This window comes from Sceloporus occidentalis, unplaced genomic scaffold (genome assembly GCF_023333645.1).
Source record: "Sceloporus occidentalis isolate IW3139 unplaced genomic scaffold, rSceOcc1.0.p SCAF_92, whole genome shotgun sequence".
In the NCBI taxonomy this organism is placed as follows: domain Eukaryota; kingdom Metazoa; phylum Chordata; class Lepidosauria; order Squamata; family Phrynosomatidae; genus Sceloporus; species Sceloporus occidentalis.
In genome coordinates this window covers 3,972,328-3,994,595 of record NW_028317072.1, presented here as the reverse complement: position 1 = coordinate 3,994,595, position 22,268 = coordinate 3,972,328, and the positions used below count along the sequence as shown (strand labels likewise).

Genomic DNA, 22,268 nt, shown 5'->3' with positions numbered 1-22,268 from the left:
AAAGAAGGAAGCTCTGGTCCCGAATCTGCAGAATCTGAGCAGGGCTGTTGATAATAGGGTGAATTGGAGATCTGGTCATCATAAGTCAAAGTTTACTTGATGGCATTTAGCAACAATGGAATCTCACTATACCAGCTATACCTGCAGAGGTGCTCAACCTGTAGCTAACAGGGCCTGCCATTCCATTAGGTACAGTGGGGCAGTCACCTCACTGCCACTTTGTGGTGTAGTTAGGGTTGCCATAAGCCAGGACCTCCAAACCGGGACAAATGTAGGACAAACGTAGGACAACATTTTCAAATGTAGGACACCTTTTTATAAAAATGGAGGACGCGAAAAAATTTGATGATTTTTTAAAAATGTTAATCTAAATGCATGTTTCTAATGCATGATCAAAATGGAGGACATTTTGGCATTATTCCTAGACAGATGGCAGAAATGGACTTCCCTTTCTGGCCATATTTATATATTTAATAATAAAAATAATGGAAAAAATAAAAATCAAGACAGGGGTGTATATATTTAATAATAAAAATAATGGAAAAAATAAAAATCAAGACAGGGGTGTATATATTTAATAATAAAAATAATGGGGAAAAAATAAAAAGCAATAATAAAAATTAATAAAATAAAAACAAGAAATAATTAAAATTAATGAAATAAAATATAAAACAAGCAATAATAAAAATTAATAAAATAAAAAATAAGTATTTTATATTTTTAAAAATTAATTTAAAAAAACAAAAAAACCCAAGGCAGAGCTAATGTCCACTGACTCACCTTTCCTCCTCCTCCTCCTCCTCCTCCTCCTTAGGCTCTCGCGCACAGGGAAGCGGGGCAGGCACGCGTGCTGCTGCTGGCCCCTGCTGAGGCCCAGGCGGCGTGCGCAGAGGAGCCCGTCCCCTTTGGCCAGCTGGCCAATGGCTGGCTGGCAACAAAGCAGAGGACGAGCTCCTGCTTTAGAGCCCCATGCGCGCGGGAAAGCCCTGGCCCTGGAGGCGCGGCGGTGGTGGCGGCAGCGCTGCTGCCGCTGAGAAGGAGGAGGAAGGCAGAGCCGGAGGAGGAGGTGGTCTGGCGCTGCCCACCAGTCCAGGAAGAGAAGGAAGAGGTGGGTTGGCACCGCAGCCAGCCACATTAGCGGCAGCGGCAATGGCCGCAGGAGCGGGCCCCGGACCGGGACAAATACATGGGTGGGGGCCAAACCGGGCCATGACCGGGAGGGGGCCCCAAAAGCGGGATTTTCCTGGCGGCCACCGGGATATGGCATCCCTAGGTGTAGTGAATCAAATTATTTTACTTGTTACTATTGCATTTTATTGTCAGAGGTTAGGAAATATCTGCTGGGGGGGTAGTCTAATTTAATGAAATACCTTTCCTATACTATGCACTTTGATCTCAGTGGGTAGGGGACATCTGTTCCTATTCCAACTGAGGCAGCAAAACATCTTGGGACAGACATGGTAAATAAACAAATGCAACTGCTACAAAATACTAATAAACTTCTTTTCAGCAGACATTGAAACAAGATATACATTGCAAGCATGGAGCGTCTCACTGATTGGAAAGGTTGGCGAAAGACAACAGTGTTTCCTGTTGATAAAATATTCACTCTGCATGCAGGGGGGAAATCAGTATCCCTTTTGCTGAAATTCTACCTTGAGAAAAGATTTGTGGATAACATATAAAAGTGAGTAATATATTTTTCTTCAGCTCCAACCTACCCCTCACTCAGTTACACTGAAAATCTGGATGAAATGACTAAATATAAAAAAGAAATGTTAAAGCAAATTTATGTCTTCTGCCATGTAATACACATTCATGCCCTTACACTATAGCATTATATTCCAAAAACATTGTGCCAGATTGTGTTTTACATCCATAGTGTAGGGTTATTTTTATCTGATTGCTGATGATGATCCATTGTATTCACTGCAGGCTAGTGACTGCAAAAGATATTTTAAAATCTATGGAATTTAAATAGGAACCTTAAAGAAGGCTCTTTTACAGAAGCATCATTTCACTTGAATAATTTAATACTGTTTATTAATGCAACAAAGCAGCAGCACGTAGGAGGTTAGCACCCTTGCCATGCTCATTTCCCCAATGATTTAGACAACAACTAGGCCAACTTTGCATGAGAATATTCCAGCTATGGGTATGGTGTTTATTCTGTGTGCTTAATTTGGTTTATGGATGTTTTAAGGACTTTAAAATGGAATAAAAAAGCAATTGCAAAAAGGGCAAACTTATATTCACTGTATGGGCTTCCATTCTGAAATTGTCACTTAGGGTGTATCCACACTGCAGAATTAAAGCAATTTGACACCAATTTAACTGCTATGACTCTATCCTACAGAATCCTGGAATTTGTCATTTAGTGAGGGATTCAGCCTGGTCTGTCAGAGAGCTCTGGTGCCACAACAAACTACATATCCCAGAAATCTACAGGATGGAGTTATAGCCATTAAAGTGGTGTCAACCTACTTTAATTCTGCAATGTGGGTACACCCTTTGTGTGTTGGATGTGTAAAGAAACCTCAAAATACCACAAAATGTGTAGGTGCAGCATCAAAATGCTTTAGAATTTGATGCTGCACCCACACCATTATCCCTGCTGTAAGGTGTTTTTCACTCTTTCTGCTTTCCACTCAGCATTCCTCACCAACAGCCACATGTTGTTCCACTATGTTCAGTGAACCTTATGCTTATAGACCTTCATCCATACGAAAAAGTGTGGAGAAGCTGAACTATTTGCAGTTCAGTTACAACCCTTCATTGTGATAGGATTTGACAACTATAGAACTCCTCCTCCTCCAAGAATAATGTCAAAATACCACTGATATACAGTCTCTCATACCCTCACAGTATTTTTGTGATGTTCTTAAATAACAGGAGCTATGTGCTTATTAACAGGGAATATATTCTCAGGGTTCTTGTACTTATAATAATGTGCAATGTGCTAAAGCTGGGGTGGGGTAGGGGTTTTACAGCATGGAAACAAAGGCGCTTTGTGATCTGATGGTGGCGATTTTAGGGTTCGGGAGTGTGCAGCAATCGCACACGCCTGAACCCTAATATGTACAGATGCCAGCATCATGGTGGCCTCCAATCCATACAGGGGCCGCCATGATGCCGATGCCGCCGTACAGTGACCCGACGTCTCTGGCAGGAAGTGGCGTCGTGGCAGTGCCCCTTCCTGCTTGCGATGCCACAAAAAAGAAGCTGCTCTAGGTGGCTTCTTTTTTGCTGTGCAGTGTTGCTCCATGATTTGGTTGCTGCGGCAATGCTGCGCAACAAAGAGGGATGGCGTTTTGCCGCCAGTGTGTACCGGCCCAAATAAATGTTAATGAACTTTACCTACTGGATTCTTGTCCACTGTGCATTTCTTATATAGGCAAACGGTGGAAATATACACTGTAATAAATTGAGAAGATATATAGCAAACTATAGGACACCACCAAATGGGGCAAATATTTCTGGAGTCTGTAGCATTTGTTCCTGTAGTTCTTGGTGCTTTAAAAATATCCAAACAATATCTAAGCTCAGACTGGATATTTTGTTATCTTTGTTACATTTTTTAAAAAGTATCCAAACAATATTTCTGATGCTCCAGATCATTTTCTGGTAATTCCCAAAACCACATGCAACATTTTATTCCCACCTGTGAGTCAGCTTCTTTTTAATGCTGAGATATAGCAGAACAATGGCGGGTTACACACCGCCAAAAAATACGTATTCCATACGTATTAGGGTTAGGAAGGGGCGGTGCTTCCGCACCCCCCTAACCCTAGTACGTATGGAATACATACAATATGTCAGCGCCCCTTCCACATGGGGGCCGCCATATTGACGTAACGGACGCTCTGCGTCCGCACGTGGCGCACCGGAAGTGACGCCGCGAGTGCGCCCTTTGGCACTTGTGGCGCCTCTTCCAGGGCCTGAGGAGGAGCGCGATTTCCGCACTCCTTCTCTGCAGCGTCCGGGAGTCGCGCCATTTAAAGGCTGCATCTCCCGGACGCTGCAAGCGGCGGCGGAGCCAGACCACCGCTTTTCGGCGGTCTATAACCCGCCAATGTTTCCTTCTCTTCTCCCTTTTTTAAAAAAGTGGGGCTATAGAATACATCACTTTTCTACTATAATTCTAAAACTATAAAAAAACTTTTTAAAAATTCATACAAGATAAAATTTGCCCTTCATGATATAGACCAGAAACAAAAAGGGGACAAGCTCCACATGCTGTTGGATGGTTGACTGTTTATTCCTTTAAAAAGCCAATGTATTTCAGCCTGTGTTCTCCCAAAGGCTATTTTTTAAAAAACTGGGACATAGTTTGCTGAGGTGGTCTGATGGAGAGAGAGAGCGTACTGTGAAACATGTATGTAAGCTGGAAGCAAAAAGGAAACAAGTTCCACTTGCTGGTCCTGCTTTTTGGAGAGTCTTGTTATGACTTCAATAAACTCTGTTAAATGCCCCTGAAGAAAGCCCTTTCTTGCACAAGCCTTAACATATTGGGCTTTTTTAAAGAATAAATAGTTACCATCTGGCAGCACATTACTCAATAAAACAATAAAATATAATTCAAAATATTTTTAAACACTCTGAAAACAGTTCAGTTAAAACAATAAACCACCCCTAGCCCATTCTTTAAAAAACTTTCTATTTTAAAAGCCTGTTAGAATAAAAAAATATTTGGGCCTGCCATCAGACTCTGAAGAGTTCCAGAGTCTAGGGGCAGCCACCAAGAAGTCTCTTTCTCATGTCCCCACAAACTGTGCTTGCAATGGTCGTGGGACTGGGGGAAGAGTCCCTCCTGATAATCTCAGAGCCCTGGCCAGCTCATACAGGGAGACACAATCTGCCAAATAGCCTGGACATGGGACAAAGAGAGCTTTATAGGTCATAACCACCACCATGAATTGTGCCTGGAAACAAACTGGCAGCCAGTGGAGCTGTTTCAACAGGGATGTGACCTGCCCCAACAGCCTGGCTGCAGCTCTTTAGACCAGCTGAATTTTCCAAACACTCTTCAAAGGCAGCCCCAAACAGAGCACATTACAGTAATCCACATAGGATGTAATTACGGCATGTACCACTATGGCCAGATCAGGCATCTCAAGGAACTTATGATCTTTAGACCAGTCTGGAAGAACCCTATTATCTTTGAATGTTCCTCTTTCAGGAACAAAGGTTCATCAATAAACACACCCCTACAGTAATAAAGACAGATGGCAAAGCTTAATCTCATAGCAAAAGAAAAAAAAGTTCCATAATCATGGAAAATAGCCAAGTTTCAGCATGCTTGTTGAAGTCTCAGGGAATAGCTATGCTTCTCTAGGTCTCCAGGTAGAGAGAGACATGTCTGTGTGAAGGAGAAGAAAAGTGGGTTTGTGATGTGACATGGCAATAAAGCCTAAGCACTTATCTCTGTAGGAAGATACAACAGTTTCTGTACTTGTTCTCACTGTTCCCTTGTCCACTAGGGAGAAAATGGTTTAGAGAGAAAGAAATTAGGAACTTGACCTTTCTATTCCTGCTTGTTTGCTTCTTCTGTCAGTCATCTATTCCATAGTGTTATGGGCAGGTTACATCATCTCATCCAGCTAGGGTTACTTAAGTGGCAGCCTTCTATTGTAAAAGAATCTAACACAGGCTGTGCTATCTGCTCTCTCCTTTTTCCTGAAGGAGCCCATGTTATAATATGTATGAATGTTCCTTTTGGATCTTCTAGGATGAATAAAATGAATATCAATTACTTATTAGAAGAGTTGAATGAGTTCGGTTCGGTCTCTGGCTTTAAGATAAACAAGACAAAAACGCAAATTATGACAAAAAATATAAAAGAAAAAGAAAAAATGGAATTATCCAAAATAGCAGGTATAAGAATAGGGGAAAAAAGTTAAATATCTTGGTATTTGGCTCTCTGAAAAGAATTTAGATTTATTCGAAGATAACTATAAAAAAGTGTGGAAACAAATAAGCAACGATTTACTGTTATGGAACAACTGTGATTTATCGTTATTGGGTAGAGTCGCAGCCATCAAAATGAGTATATTGCCAAGACTTATGTTTTTATTTACAAATCTGCCAATTATTACTAAAGATAAAATATTTAAGGAATGGGAAAACACAATAGCTAAATTTGTTTGGAGAGGAAAAAGAGCAAGAATACAGAAGAATATCATTAAGAAGAATAGAGCCTTAGGTGGCTGTGCCTTACCAGATCTAAAAATCTATTACAGAGCTTGCAGCATTGTTTGGATTCAAGACTGGGTAACCTTAACATATAAACACCAACTAAATTTGGAGGCAACAAAGACAAGATTCAGGTGGCATGTGTACCTTTGGTACAGCAAAGAGAATGTAAATAAAAAAATTTATAACCACATACTCAGGAAAACTCTGTTAAGAATATGGAAGATAGTAAAGAATTTGTTTTATTTTGGAATGCCTCAATGGGTTTCAGTGGAGGAGGCATTTTTCGGCTGATGGGAAGAGGGAGGAGAATGGCTGAGGTACAAAGATCTTGTAAAGATAAATTTGGCTGGAAAACCAGAATTGATATCAAGAGAAGATTTAGCGGAAAGGGGTATAAAATAAACTGGTTTGGATATATGCAACTGGAACAAAAAATTAGAGAAGATATAAAGACTTTGGAATTTGAAAAGGATATAAATGAGTTGGATAAATTGTTCTGGGAAAATGATAAAGGCAAGATCTCAAAACTATATAAACTGTTGTTAAGCAGAGATCTGGAACACGAAACAATTACAACAAACATGATTAAATGGTCCCAAGAGATAGGACATACCATAGCTTTAGAAGATTGGGAAAATGCCTGGAGCAAAACCAATAAATTTACTTTTGCACAGAACCTCAGGGAAAATTACTTAAAAGTTTCCAACAGGTGGTATTATACACCATATAAACTTGCAAAGATTTACAAATTAAGCAACAACATATGCTGGAAATGTCAGAGAGATACAGGATTATATTTACACATGTGGTGGTCATGCTCTAAAATTAAAAGATTCTGGAGCAAAATACATGGTAAAATTCAAGAAATATTTGCAATAACATATCCTTGCATGCCAGAATTGTATATTTTGAATATGACATCATTTCTAGGCGTACCAATTGAACAAAAATATTGGAGAATTATTTTATACTTAATCACGGCTGCTAGATTACTCTTGGCAAGTTATTGGAAGAAAAAAACAATACCCACCACGGATGAATGGTTTCAGAAAGTAATGGAAATAAAAGAACTAGACAAATTAACAATACTGATCAAGAATGAGCAAAAAGAAAAACTATTGAAGGATTGGGAGCCGATAGAAAAATACAGGTTTAAGAAATGTAATATAAAGCAAGAACTAATTTAATCGGCTAGAAAATAGGAAATAGAAAGATAAAGGTAATCAAAGATTCTAGGAGAGATAAGATACCCAACAGAGATAACAAAGATGTAAACCATTAATAACATAAAGCTAAGATTTACATAATATCAAGGTTATTACTAATTGGCGGAAACTCAAAAGTCTGTTATAATGATTTGCATTGTTATTTTTGTCTTTATGAATGACTAAGGAGTTGATTGTAAAGAAAGAGGGAGTTAAGTAATATAGAACTATTATATCACCTTATTCTGACAAATGTAAAGAGTTGGGTTGATGTTATGTAAGTTCTACAATGATGAGGTACTTGTGATACAAGAATTGGAATGTGATTTGTGATGTATATACTAAATAAATCTCAATAAAAAAGGAAATGCAAAAAAAATATATGTCTGAATGCCATCCTTATATTTTTAGAGTAGTTTAGAAAGGATCCGGTTGTTTGCATTGAAAAATGTATCTCTTTCATAAATATTCCTCCTGTTAAGAATTTTAAACATGTGTTCTAGCTCTATTTGGTTCTTCTAAATTCATCCTTCTGAGATAGGTACTTCTGCTGTGGCTGGAGAAAGGCTCTAACAGGCCTTTCTTTCCAATAATATCCCTCTGCATCCATCTCCTCTAACAATCTCCACCCAGTCCCTGCTGGCTCTCAGGCTCAACAGAAAGGTTCTGTATGTGTGTTGTTCTTCCACAGCATCAGTGTGGGTTCATGCGCTAAGGCTCAGTGTAGCATCTGGAACAAGGCAGGAAGTGGGCAGCCAGCATCAAGACTCATACAGCCTCTGTTTGCACACACGGTCGCAAAGCACGCAGGGCCTGAGAGAGGGGGGAATCTCACAGGCTTGTGATGAACTTTCAACAAGCCTCAGGATAAGTACAGGGCTTGGATACAGCCTGCGTGTCATGCATGCAGTAGGAAGCAGCAACTAGTGCAAGTTCTCAGTAAATTTTTGCTGCCTATGCCCAGCTGTCAAAATGTGCCCCCTCCCTTGGCTCTAGTTTGCCATATTACCAAGCAATCCCCCCCCCCCATTCCAGGCCCATTTACTTGCATTCTCCTTGTGCCTGTTCCCACAAACAGCTGGTCCAAAGACTAGTTCCATAGCCCATTCATACCTTGCCTGCCCCAAGTCTTTTAACATCACAAGCACAGGCATCCTGATCTCAGGTTTCATCTGTCAAATCTCAGAGAATGGGATGGTGGTGGGACTGAGAGAAAGTCTTCCCCTGAAGATCTTAGGGCTCTAGCAGGTTCGTATGGAGAGATATGGTCTGTCAAATAGTTTGGACATAAGAGAAAGGAATCAAATGCCTAAGAAGAGCCAAAGGGTACAAAACAACATTTGTACTATGCTTTTTGACAGCAATGATACACTTGTGTCACACAACAAGAAAGAGTGTTGTATTGCAGTTTCAAATATTCAGGTTAGGTTGAGATGGGAACAGAAATGGCACAGTTAAGAATAAAATAGGCAAAGCCAATGAGCAGCAGTCCTGCAGTAACATAGGCACGGTACACACTGCCAGGAAGCAGTGTCCTGGCAGCAATAGCAGGGCTTGGGTGCGCGCACCAACAACACGCTCCTGAGCCCTATGACATGCAGGTGCCGCCATTATTAAGTGGCACCACCCACACGGGGGGCGTGTAGATGACATGTGGGCGTCTGAGTACCCACATGTCTCTTAGAGGAAGTGGCGTCATAGGGCTGTGTTGCAACCCTTAGGATGCCGCAAAGAAGAGCCGCTTTATGCGGCTCCTTTTTGCTGCGCAGCTTTGCCACACCGTTTGGTTGCTGCAGCAACGCTGTGCAGCAAAGAGGGGTGGCATATCACCACCAGTGTGTACTGGGCCATATTCAGCAACTCCTGAGGCAGTGAATCCTGAGGCAGCCCAGTATCTCCCCATGTGAATTGTTTCTTCCCATTGAGCCCTTGTGCCAGTCATGGGTTAGGAAACTTTGGAAGGGGGAGCAAGTGGACAGGCAGACCAGCTAAAGTATCTTGCTAATTAACTTACTTGCTGTTCACCGCTATGATCTTTGGAATAGCGGTATATAAATAAAACAAATTATTATTAATTATTATCTACAGCAATCACCCCGAAGCAGCTTGGAGCAAAGAGGGTTAGTAGCACACATTTTATATTTTAAAAAATGTGTCCTAAGATCCCTTCTCTTTCCCCGAAGATCTGCAAGAGGGCCAGGCCCTGAGATCTGGGAGCTTTAGTGGATTTTGGATCTCCAAGTCCCAGTCTAACTAGGATACCACACTGATTCTAAGTATGACCAAAATTTGAAAATAATCTGCATGCTACTTAAGGATGTTAACCTCAGTGTTCCAAAGGAGCTTCTCTATCAACTCTGCATAATCTTCAGTAGGCTTCCTCATGAAAGACATTTCTGGAGCAAACAGAAGTTGATTTTAAAATATCTGCTATTTTCTAACAAAAATGAGTGGGAAACACTTACTGCAAAAAACATGCCTCCTCCCTTTGTCCTATTTCCTTCCTGCTGGTATAAAATTGAAGGAACTGAGGTCAGGCAGTTTTTTTCTTTAATACTCCCCCCCCCAAAAAAAAAAAAAAAAAAAAACGAAAGAGAAAGAGTGCTGACAAAATGTTCCAACAAGAGCCAAATAGTTAGGGCAAGACTCTTGAAAAAAAGATAAAGAAAAACATATGCATTCGATCTCATCCACAGTATGGAATAGTTTGTTTTTTTCCCCTAAAAACCCATTGCTTTAAAATAATTATTAAATGCTGGGCCAAAAGAGGCCAATTTAAAAAAAAACTAAGGGGGGGGGGTAAATCAAGCAGATTGCCACATTCCAGACTTATTGGGAAATGTACAATAAAAGTCTTATGCATATTGCAATAAATTGAACAATAAAATTGTGAAATTAGGACAAAATAAAATGATTGGTTTGTTTTTTGGTTTGTTTTTGCTTGATTACATTTAAGAGGTAATAATTTTGAAGATCACAGCAACCTGTGGATTCTATGAAGCTTCCTTATTTGTATCTATGTGGGGGTGAACATTTTAATTTTTGTTGTTGTTAACTGCCCTTAAGTGCACATTGTTAGTTTGTTTATTAATGAAATAACTTGTTTGCCTTTCCATTGAGTACATAAGGTGATCAATGTTGTTGTTAACTGCCTTCCAATCAACCTCTACTCATGGTGACCCTGTGGATGAGGCATCTCTAAGCCCCCATCCTCCACTGCTCTGGTTAGGTCCTGTAGATGCAAGCCTGTGGGCTCCTTGGTTGGTCCATCCATCTGGTGTGCAGTTGCCCTCTCTTTCTTTTATCTTCAACCTTTCCTAGCATTATTGTCTTTTCTAATGAGTCATGCCTTCTCATGATGTCATCAAAATACGCCAGCCTCAGTTTGATCATTTTAGCTTCCAGGGAGATTTCAGGTTTGATCTGTTCTAAGATGCATTTGTTTGTCATTTTGGCTGTTCATGGTATCCTCAGCACTCTTCTCCAGCACCACGTATCAAATGAGTTGATTTTCTTCCTATCAACTTTCTCCACTGTCCAACTCTCACATCCATATATGGTGATGGGCAATACAATGGATCTGACTTTAATGCTCAGATGTCTATATTTGTTCTTTAGAATACTGTCTTGTTATTCCATTGCTTCTCTTCCCATTCCTAGTCTGCTTCTGATTTGACTTTAGACTCCATTCTGAACAATGTTTGATCCAAGGCATGGGAACTCTTTAACTATTTTGATTTGTAGTTTTAGAATGTATTAAAATGCTTTCTATTATTTTGTACTGTAAACATTAGTTCTTGAGATCAGTGGCAAGTCAGTGCTACCCTGATGAGAAATTTCCTTACTGCAGTTTCAAGAAGATGTAAGGAACTGTCATGTCACCAGCATAAACATGAAAAGGAGATCCAGGCCATTTTAAAGATTAATCCAGTGGTTCTCAAATCCCCCCCCCCAAGCTCCACTTTACATCTATATGTACATGTGAGGGGGGCCTCAATGAAATATATGAATGAAAATATGTCATTTTTTAGAGTGAGTATTTTCGTTCACATATTTATGTATATTCATATTTTAACATATTTATCGAGACATAATATTCAAATTAGAACATTTTTATATGGGACAATGATGGGATCTATGCAACGCCGCTTGAAAGTATTTTGCGTGATCTTGGTCAATTGTGCTTTCTGGATGGCATAAGCGCGATGTTGTATGAAAATCTTCTCATGATTGCGCTATAAAATAGGAAAAGGACAGAACAAGGACATTTCGTCTCCTGTCTGATAATCTCCTCTATCACATGCCCTATCTCAACACGTAATACTCCAAAGAGAGAGCTCAAACAGTAAAGGGCTTATCTCATCTCATTTGTATTCCTTGCGGAGATCCCTGACAGTCTGGGTTGCCACAATTTTTCCCCCCAGGAGGACCCTTGCACTGTTCATAATGGCACGATGGAGAAAATTAAACAGTCCCATGCCTCAACTCCACCTGCTGAATATCTGTATGTTGTGCAGCTGTTAACTCCACAGCAGCCCTGCCAGAAACTCTGTAAACCATGTATAAAAAGCCTTTCCTCGCACTCTGCTTTGCCATTTCCTGTGACAGGCACCTGCCCCTTTCCTCTCCTGGAGAAGAGGAGAAGCAGGCAGGATTTGGAATGTGGTTATGCAACCTTTTTGTCTCCTCCACACAGGGAGAGACAGCACTCCCTGATTAATGGCTGTTGCCCTGTAGATTTTGCTAACCCCACACAATTCAAAAGGCCTGGCCCTGCTTGGGTTGGAGAATAATTCCACTGTCAGCAAAGCACTTGCTAGAGTCAAGCTCTCCTGTTTCTGGCTTATTAATTCTTACCTCTTAATTAGCCAGGGAATGCTCACTTGTTCAAGCTGTCTCTGGTGCTTCTGCTGCTGGTGGTGCCTTTGAGGGAGTTAATGAACAACCCACTGTTTTTCACTCGCAGGAGTGACACAGCCTTACGTGGGCTGAAGCTAGGAACGGCCTTCCCAGCTATGTGCCTGCTTGAGGCCAGGCCCGACTCCGTTCATTTGCTGCTGCCATCCTCTCCCTACGCTGTTTACTGCAGTTACAGGCTGTCCAAGAAAGTCAGATGAGCTTGCCTGCTCACTACTCCCTTTTACTGCAAAGTGTAGCCAGAGCAACAAACGCCACCCATGGCAGCCAGCCAGCTGTGGAGATTTCTGGATGAATGTAGTGTGCATCCTGCGCTGAAAAGCCAGTACATAACCTGAGAGGAAGAGAAGCAGGTCTGGGAGGGGAATAAACATCTATAGAAAGTGGACAAAGGTGGGGAGCAGAAAAGGTGGGACCACACACCACAGTTCAGCTTTGTCCTGCTGCCTGCCACATCCAAGCCCAGTGCACTTCCCCACCTGTTTACTAACTGGCAACCCCTCCGCATATTCCAGGAACAACACTCCCTGAACAGCTTCATTCACTTTTATTAACAAGCACAGCCTGGAGATTTGCAATAGCTATGAGTAAGCAGGTTTTAGCTTTTAAAAATAACCTCAAAAACGTATAAATGGCCTGCACTTGTGTTGCCATGGCTGACAGGTGGAGACAGAAGCTCTCCCCCGGGACTGATTTCTGAGCATTTGGTAATTGCACGTTTTTGCGCCATAATAGCCCCAAATCAAAACAGATTTGATTGGGAAGGAGCACAAATTGTACCGCAGATGAGGTAGGTTTCATGTTTAATTCATGTTTATTAAATTTTCACATCGTTATAATCATGTTTGAGGGCTGAGGGGAACAAAGACTCCATACAGTAGCAGCCAGCCAAGCTTCTCAGCCAATTTTGTGATGGCCTAGCTCTCTCAGGGCCTGAACAGACAGACCAAAATGAAGCTGCCTTGGGCCACTTTGGAAGTGTGCTGTTTAAATGTTGCATGTGTCCTAAGAGGCTGGAAGCCGCACCAAAGCCGTGCTCCAGCCCTAAGGACTGGAACACAGCTTTCGCACAGCTTCTGGCTTCTTAAGATGTATGTGTCTTTTAAACAGCATACCTTCAAAGTGACCCAAAGCAGCTTTATTTTGACCTGTCTGTTTGGGCCCCTAGTTTCCCAAGAGCCAAGTTAATTTGGTTTTTTTCCTCCCTGCTTACAAACCTAGCCCAACATCTTCCTTTATGCCAGTGTAGTGCCCTGGACCATTCCTCCAGATACCCTCGAAGTGATCTAAGGGCCCATTCAGACTACCTTTTACCCTGGTTCCTAAACCGGTTTAAAAGTTGGAAGTTCTCACTCGTGCCGATTTTTACACTAACCGATCAGGGGTTTGCGCACCAGATCCAGGGCAAATTCCCCCTTAGCGCTGTTCTTCTGAAAACGGACTATTTCCTGTTTCTTTCTGGAAAAAAACTGCTCTTCCCTGCTCATCCCCGGTCATGATCAGGTCAAGTTCAGGGAAGGATTAAGGTCAGAGGGCAAGCAGTGGGAGGATCATGTTTCCCCTCTCGCCGGTTGCTTTGCAAGCGACTTTTCCCCTTTTTTTCTGATTCTATTTTTGACAGATTATGCGAATGATGGATACATATATGGATAGAATGTGAATGTGGATACATATATGGATACAATGTGAATGCTTTGTGCTACATTTGTGGGAGGGAAAGCATAGGATGCGAATAGGAGAGAAGGACAGATTGCATTCTGGGAAACAGACAGAGGGAAAGCAGATGAAGCGAATGGGAGAGGGAAAAAGGGAGGGAAGGTGGGACAGGGGAGAGAAGAGGAAAGGAGGGAAAGAGAGAGAAAGAGAGAGAGGAGGAGAACACGGAAAGAGGGAGAGAGAAGAAAAATAAGCAGCGAGAAAGAGAGGGCAGGAGGAGGGAAAAACAGAGGAAAAAGAGAGAAGGAAGGGAAGGAGGGGACCAGGGCAGAGAGGGAGAGGGAGAGGAGGCTTGTGGCACAGCTGCTTCTCCCAGGAGCCTCTGGTGTCATGTCCAGTGGGGCTCCTGTTCCGTCAGCGTGCAGAAGGCAACAGCAGCCCCTGCATCACCAACAGTCCTGGCACACCTCAAGGAGGGAAGCTGGCAGCTGGGTTCTGAGGCCAGTGGAGGAGAGGAAGCCGGCGGCGGCATCCCACGGGAGGGATCTGCGTGGCTCCTGGAGGCGGGAGTGACATTGGGATGACAGTGGAGGGAGGGAGGGTGGCAGGGATGCCCAGGACCCTCTCCTCCTTCTCTCCAGGAGGGAACCCCCAAAAGCTCCTCTGTTTGGAGCATCACCCAAAAGCATGCAAACAAACTCCAACTCCCAGAATTCCATAGCAAAGAGCCGGACAAAGAGTTAAAGCGGGGAGGGAATCTGACAGTTGACAGAATATGCAAACCAGTTGACAAAATATGCGAACACTGCCGCCAGTTTTTTAAAAAGGGAGGGAGGAAAGCCCCCATTCTGTTGGCCAATGATTGTAGGAGACTTCACCTCTGACAAAAGCGGAAGTGAATTTGATTGACAACAAAGGAGGCTCCATTTTAAAGCAGTACCACAAATGTGAACTTCAGAGGGGCAAATTGCCCCGATCGAGGTAGTGGACACTTCTTTCCGTGGAGATTCAATCTGGGGGGACCCGGATCTGCCCAGTTACATCCAGGGCAAATGGGCGAGTGGGAATGGGGCCTTAGAAGACAGAAAGGCTGGCACATCTGCAACATCCATGATTCTGCCAATGATCAGGATCTCAGCCATACTCTTAATTCACAGAGGAATTCTTTAAGACTATTTCCCTTGTACTGAATTTCACTTGCATCATCTTCCCTGCGCTACGTCCCTGTTTCTAATGAACATATTGTGTTTTCTCTGTGAGCACTGACCAAGGTTTCTCCCCCCACCACCACACACTTTCTTTCTCTGCTTTTTTTCCCCCCTTTTCGGAATGGATTTTGTTAGCCCAATCAACTTTGCTGATAGCTACTTCATTCTGATTTTGTTATTTTATATTTCTTTGCTTTAGGATGTTAGTCTTTAGCTATACGGTGGCTTCTGCTTGTTTTGTCATATTGGAATTTCTTTTAAGAATTTCCTTTTAGTATAATTTCCAACAGAAAAACAACAAATAAATGTAATACATTAATTAACGCGCACATACACACATATATAAATTCAGCTGATGAAGTGTTTAACAATAGAGTGGAATGGTGCTCTGGGAATACCTCCACCAAGTGAATTTAATGCAAATAGTGGGAAGAGGAGGGAGAAACTGGAACTGAAAAAGTGGGATGACAGAGGATTAATTGGGCCTGCCCCTGCCAAATCAGGACATCTGTAGGGTATGGAGCCAAGGCAAATGGCCTCTGACACTCTGGTGCTCACATTTCTAATCACAAACCTGTGGTGATCCCACCTCAAAATACTCACACTTATACTTCTTTCTTCCAAGTTCTGTTTATAATTGTTATTACGTGAGAGGTGAGGCTCAAACCCTGATATAATGACAAGGCAGTGGACATAGCTATGGTTGAACAAAGTTTATCAAATACAATTTTACATGTTTATATGTTTATTGACCTTTTATCTTAGTAACTCTAAACCAAATACTATTAATGCAGTTGAAAATCCACCCTCACACAGTCTCACTCTTCAGCATGGCTGGATTATAGAATCATAGAATCGTATCGTTGGAAGAGACCACAAGGGCCATCCAGTCCAACCCCCTGCCATGCAGGAACTCTCAATCAAAGCATCCCCAACAGATGGCCATTCAGCTTCTGTTTAAAGAACTCTAAGGAAAGAGACTCCACCACACTCTGAGGGCATGTGTTCCACTCAGTATAGGAAGTGAAGTAAATGCTCCTAGGACTTCACTGCCTATGGACCCATGGTACTGCAGGCTCTACATAAACCTTACATATGCATACACCTACACACATAGAGGCACACATTTCTTTATGTTGTCAGGAGAAAAAAATTAGGGGATGGGGTTGTAGATCTTTTTCCTTTTTCCTTCCCCAATCTAGCACTTACTGCCCAGAAGCATTTCTGCCACATCATTATTACGCAGCACCTCCCACTCTCACTCTCTCCAGATCTGGTGTGAAAAAACATCATGTTTCATGTTGCTAGAACAGGAGTGACTGCGGATCTGAGCTGCAAACCCCCCACATGTGATAAGGCCCCATGATAGGGTCACCGTAAGTTGGAAATGACTTGAAGGGCCACAACAACCATCACAATGTCAAAACACAAACTGGAAAATATGTAATATGTAATATTACAAGGGTTTGCTGACTTTGTATGCTGGTAAAAACTGCATCATAAGTATGTTTGACAGGTTATATCAGTATGTTGACTGGTTATATCTGGCATCTCACCCTCTGACCCATGTCTGCTGCTAAACCCAGAAGCAAAGCAGTCCTTGGTTTTCAAAGGGACTGATAATTCCCGTTGTTCTTGTTGTGTGTCTTCAAGTCATTATTGACTTATGGTGACCCTATCATGAGATTTTCTTGGCAGGTTTCTTCAGAGGGAATTTGCCATTGCCATCCTCTGAGACTGAAAGAGTGTGACTTGTCCAAGGTCACACATGGGTTTACATGGCTGAGCTGGGAACTCCAGTGAATTGTTCTGCATTGATCAGTATGGGTTACATAATGTAAATATTCTGAAATGTTAAACTATTTGGTCATAAAGAACTTGAGATGCTTGATTTGGCTTGAGTTGCTGGAAACTGCCATTAAAAATGACTCCCCTAACACAAAGATGAATATAGGCAAAATGAAATGATGTAAGAATTATAGCAAAACCACCAGGGCATTAGGATATCATGTTCAAACAGGAACAGCATGACTTTAACATTTTTTTGGTCATGATCATGCTCCATCTAATACACTCTATGCATCATCATCACCATCATCACTAATATCATCATCCCCAATTATCAGTACTCAACCCTTTCTTCCAAAGCAGCATGCCTTGTCATCACAGGAGGATTTCCTCCCCTGTTATACTTATTTACATATGCTTATAATTTTTAAATTCAGTCTTTTAGCAAGCTACTGTCCTAGTGCAAGATAGAAACATAAAAATAAGCAGGAGGAATAGATAGAATCATAGAGTTGGAAGGGACCCTATAAACCATCAGAACCAACCCCTTGCTCCATGCAGGATCTCCAGCTAGAGCATCCCCAGCAGGTGAGGGGCAATATTACCAGAATAAAAATATAACAGAATTGGTTCTATTTTTTTTAATTTCAGTTCCTCTTCCAAAATACATTAAAAACATGATCATTAAACATATCTTTTCCCTTTGCTATTTCACAGTCAATTTGAATCACTTCTTGGTATAAAGCAACCTGAAGACAAAAATCCACAATGTGCCTGAATATGTGCACAAGTATATTTATGCACAACAAAAATTACTGTAAGAATTTGTTTACATTATTTGTTGGCCTAGAGAGCAACCTCAAAATTAACTGGAACCTCTGATTTGTTTACCTGCTCAAGTGTGTTGATACAAAGGTCTGATTCCTATGACATTTGGTTAAAAATAATAATAATAAAATTCTCATGCAACCTCATCTCCAGAATGTTGTACTGTTTAGAAAATAACATTAAATCTGTGAATTCTTCCCTCCCCTCCTGTAAGTGAATGGGTTATTGATAGTCAGTAGTTGTGGTTGTCAGAAACCTCTGAGTCTAGAATCCCTGAAAAGCCTGGGACATTTGATTAATATCAATATCAATTTCAGGAAGCATGTTCAATCGAGGGGAAATTCTTTAGAAGATGAACACCCCTGTTCTGAATTTCATAGCAAGCCTAATCTAGATCAGGAGATGTGTGGCAACCTAGATGTTACTGAATTGCAATTCTGGTCATCCTTTACTGTTGGCTACACTATGTAAGATAGATGAGAGCTGCAGTGTATGTTACATGTCCTCTGTGTGTATGTTACATGTCCTCTGCCCCAACTGATTAAAACAAATAAGGAATTCTAGAACGTTTAGATTGTTAGCTGTCTTGAGTTAATCATCAATTGGTGTGTTTCAATAAACTTTACTCATCAGAGATAACTGATAATTAGCAGAGATAACTATTGATTCCTTTTTTCATGATGGATGAATTTATGATTAACCTAAAACAGCTAATGATCTAAACTTTCTACAATTTCTAGAATGAATCTCATTGTGGGAGAAAGGCAGGATATAAATCCTTGAAATAAATAAATTAATGAATTCCTTATTCCTGGTTTAGATCAGTTTGGGCAGAGGACATGTGACACACACACAGAAAGATGTTGTGCTGCAGCTCTCGACTATCTTACGCAGTGTAGTCAATGGTGAAGGATGACCAGAAGTGCAATTCAGTAACATCTAGGTTGCTGCACATCTCCTGATCCAGATTAGGCTTGCCATGAAACTCAGAACAGGGCTGTTCACCAGCCAAAGAACTTCCCCTCAATTAAACACGCTTCCTGATATTGATTAAACAACTGATACAAATTTCAAATTAAATGTGAATAATTGCTAAAATACAGGTGCCTTTTTGAGACACTGAGCCAAGTGAGAAATTAATTTGCAATTTAATAAGCAAAACCTGGCAGGGATAATCAGGAGGAAAATACATGTTTATTATTTTTATTTTTATTTCTGTTTCCATGCCAGTTTGCTTTGAAAACTAAACAGATATGCTTTTAGAGTCCACCTATTCAATTTTTTTCTCCAGCTATAAATCTAGGTTTTATACTTGCTAACATGTACACTCTTTCTTGGGTGTAAGCACTTGTGTACTCACTGTGACTTAAATCTGAAGAAAATTTCACAGAGGTTAAGTTGCAAGCTCATTATTCTACAGATTAAAACAATTAAAGATGACAAGCCAACTTTTGAATCTTGATGGTGTATAGAAGCATGAAGAATGAATACACACAACTACTTTGCTTCATAGAAGACCAATGGCTATATGCTGAAGGAGCTTTAGTGTACTTAGACATACTGACACATCTTTTAATTCTCAACCCATATGAGAATGAGTGGGAAAAGATTGTGTGTTATAGTACAACTCTAGCCATCTCGGGGTGGATAGAAAGGGGCAGTAGCCTTGCCCAGGACAGAAACAGTCTGGATCTCTAGGGAAGTTATTTTTTCTGTTGCTAATGGAGTTGACATTTTATTGACTGGATTTTACAACTCTTTGTCTCCCAGATTCCACATGGACAAAGAGAAGAGTGGCCTCCGACTATGAGGATTATTGCATTAACTTTGCTGCTAGGATAGACCCGGGATGTAACTTTCTTAAGGTGGATCTCATCACATTCGCCCATCACCGGGCAGTATGCAGCCCATAAGCAACCTGGGCTTGTCCTGCATCTTTCAAGAATGGGGAAATCCTGTTCTTGAAAAGCTGCACGAGCAGCCGAGATTGTATATGGGCTGCATACTGCCTGGTGATGGGTGAATGCGATAAGATGTGTCTTAAGAAAGTTACATCCTGGGTCTGTACCGGCAGCAAAGCTAATGCGACAGTCTCCTATATCCCTCTAAACCAGCTTAACTGGCAACAACAAAAACCATATCTTGACAAAATACAGACCTGTAACATTGTCATTTTTTCCCTTCACTGCTATGATTTTAACACCTTTGCCTGACAAAGAAACCAATGAAGCTTTGAAAGCATACATGGAATATTTTGCACATTTTGGGTTGACCCAATAAAGGCATTGTGGTTTGTGGATTTTGGATGCTATGGCATCTTGATTATGTGAGCTATATAAATATCATGAGCCATAAAGAGGAAAAACATCAATGAATATTAGCCTAAGTGATCTGAGATAAGCAGAACATATTAAATGCCAGTATATTATTTCCAAGAGGGATATTTATTGGCTGGGAGCTGATCCTATAATAGGCTTGGCAATTCTGATATCTCCACATTTAGCACAGAATAAAGGTCTCTTTGGAGATCAGACTTGCACTCAGCAGAACATTATCGTTCTGCATTTCAAGAATCCTTCCCTCTAATTTCACTTCTCTCTAATTTAATAGTTCTGTGCCATTTCCTCTTCCTCATCCCATTTGAACTTTGGGGGGGGGGAGAAATCTCAATGAAAACCAACTCATTCTCTTCCAAGTAGCTACCATTAACCTTCTCTCCTGACCCATCCAAGGGCCTCAATGAGGACATTTAAATCCAGCTAATGAGGATGATGGGAAACCATATCTTCATATTACAAGCAGTTGTGATGTGCTGTTCTTGCTGGGACAGAGCAACTTATCTGTTTTGCATTATCCTCTTTGCCAATTCAGTGTCTCCCATTTCTTTTCCTGTGTTACAGCTATCAACTTGCAATTTCCTCAAGGGTTTTCCTGGGCAGCATCAAATCTAGAATGATGAGATGAGCTGGGAGGACAAGCGGACTTGCAGCTGAACCCCTAGCCTCAAGGGTGCAGACACTGCTGTCAGTATATTAGCATTATGGCATTGTAAGACAGTTGTAAACCAAGCAGCTTTACAGAAAGTGAAAGAATATGAGAAAAACATTGTTTGTTTATTGATTGATTGATTGCCTACTGTATATCCAAAAATATCAGGGTGGCTTACAATAAAACCAGTTTAAAAAATCAATAATAACAATAGTTCAAAAGTTTTTAAAAATATATATTAAATAGTTTTTCAGTTAAAAACCAGACAATTTAAAACTGGTCTAACCTATTTTAAATAGTATAACCATAAGACATGTGCAGCCTGGATAAAAACAGTTAGGCCTGAAAGTTTAATAAAAAGTGAGGTTTTGACTTAGTGCTGAAATTATTGCAACGTTGACAGCAGTGGTATCACTAAGGAGTGCTGAGGACTGAGTGACACTCCAGAAGAGAGGTGACACCTGGCTGAGTGCATCTCCCTTCCCTTCATTTTACTCACAAGTACAGCGACACACAGGAGCAAGGGACTTTGCTCAGTGTACCCCTCTCCCTGCTACGCACCATTTTACTCATGAGTAGGTGAGCAGGAACAGCAGCAAAGGAGAGTGTCCAGTGTACCCCCCCTTTCTGCCACATGCCATTCTATTCACATGTGGTCAGGCATGCAGCAGCAAGGTAGGGGGGGCATGCCCTTTTGGCCCCATGCTGGGAAGCCCCCCCCCCCTTGCACTGGTTCTGTCCATAAATATAATGGTGCACTAGGCAATCTCCTCATTGCCATGCACCACTCTACTTGTTACTGCCACTGGTTAGCACCAATTGGGCTTCCAGGGGGAAGGAATTTCATAACTCAATGGCCACCTCATAAAAGACCTTCTGTCATGTCCTCCCACAATATATTTTCCCTATTGGAGGGTCCTAAGATGTCTGAATGCGCTGTAGTTCAAATTCAATCTACAAACAATCTTGGTCCTGTCATCACTGCCCTGGAACTGCTCTGACTCTCCCCCATTGCAAAACTCTCCATTCTGACACCAGGCGGCTGATTTGGTGTGTCCTGCTGATTTGCCTGGCATGACCACCGCTGCCGCAGGTTGCTTCACTCTGAGGTCAGAACAAGGTGCCCAGCCTTGATCACATGGCTAGGTACTTTGTTCTGACTTCAGAGTGAGTGACTAGTGGTACAGATGTTGTGCCACGTGGCAAAGCGGGGCACATTCCAAATAGCTGCCCAGTATCGGAACAGAGGGCTCTAGATCTTCCAGGAAGATCTAGAGTGACTGGTGAGGTATTTTGTTGTAATGGGTTTTTAAGGCGCCACCTTAAAAACACAACATTTAGAAAGCCACATTTGCCCACCTCAATTCTACATGCACCATTCTTTCCATTTCTGTGTTTAATTACAGATATGAAGGAAACCTAAACCTTTCTTACCTTTTAGACTGCAGATTTCCATGGCGTTATGCAGCAAGCTAAGATCTTC

At 41.5% G+C, this 22,268-nt stretch overlaps 1 protein-coding gene and 1 long non-coding RNA gene across 4 annotated transcripts in view; one reads left to right on the top strand and one right to left on the bottom strand.

The window, feature by feature from the left end:
• LOC149284496 (uncharacterized) overlaps nucleotides 1–1,664 on the top strand; it is a 105,094-nt gene extending 103,430 nt beyond the window's left edge. The window contains exon 3 of the long non-coding RNA XR_016277841.1: nucleotides 1,514–1,664. This is a non-coding gene — a long non-coding RNA (uncharacterized LOC149284496). The remainder of the gene's footprint in view (nucleotides 1–1,513) is intronic.
• ARHGEF37 (Rho guanine nucleotide exchange factor 37) overlaps nucleotides 1–12,461 on the bottom strand; it is a 48,224-nt gene extending 35,763 nt beyond the window's left edge. For 2 of the 3 annotated variants that reach the window (XM_089496667.1, XM_089496669.1), the window contains exon 1: nucleotides 12,258–12,461. The gene's annotated coding sequence lies outside the window, so the exon portion shown is untranslated. Of the gene's footprint in view, nucleotides 1–8,513; nucleotides 8,530–12,257 lie in introns of those variants that run through there. The other variant, XM_089496668.1, reaches the window with a different exon arrangement.
• Nucleotides 12,462–22,268: the final 9,807 nt, after the last annotated feature.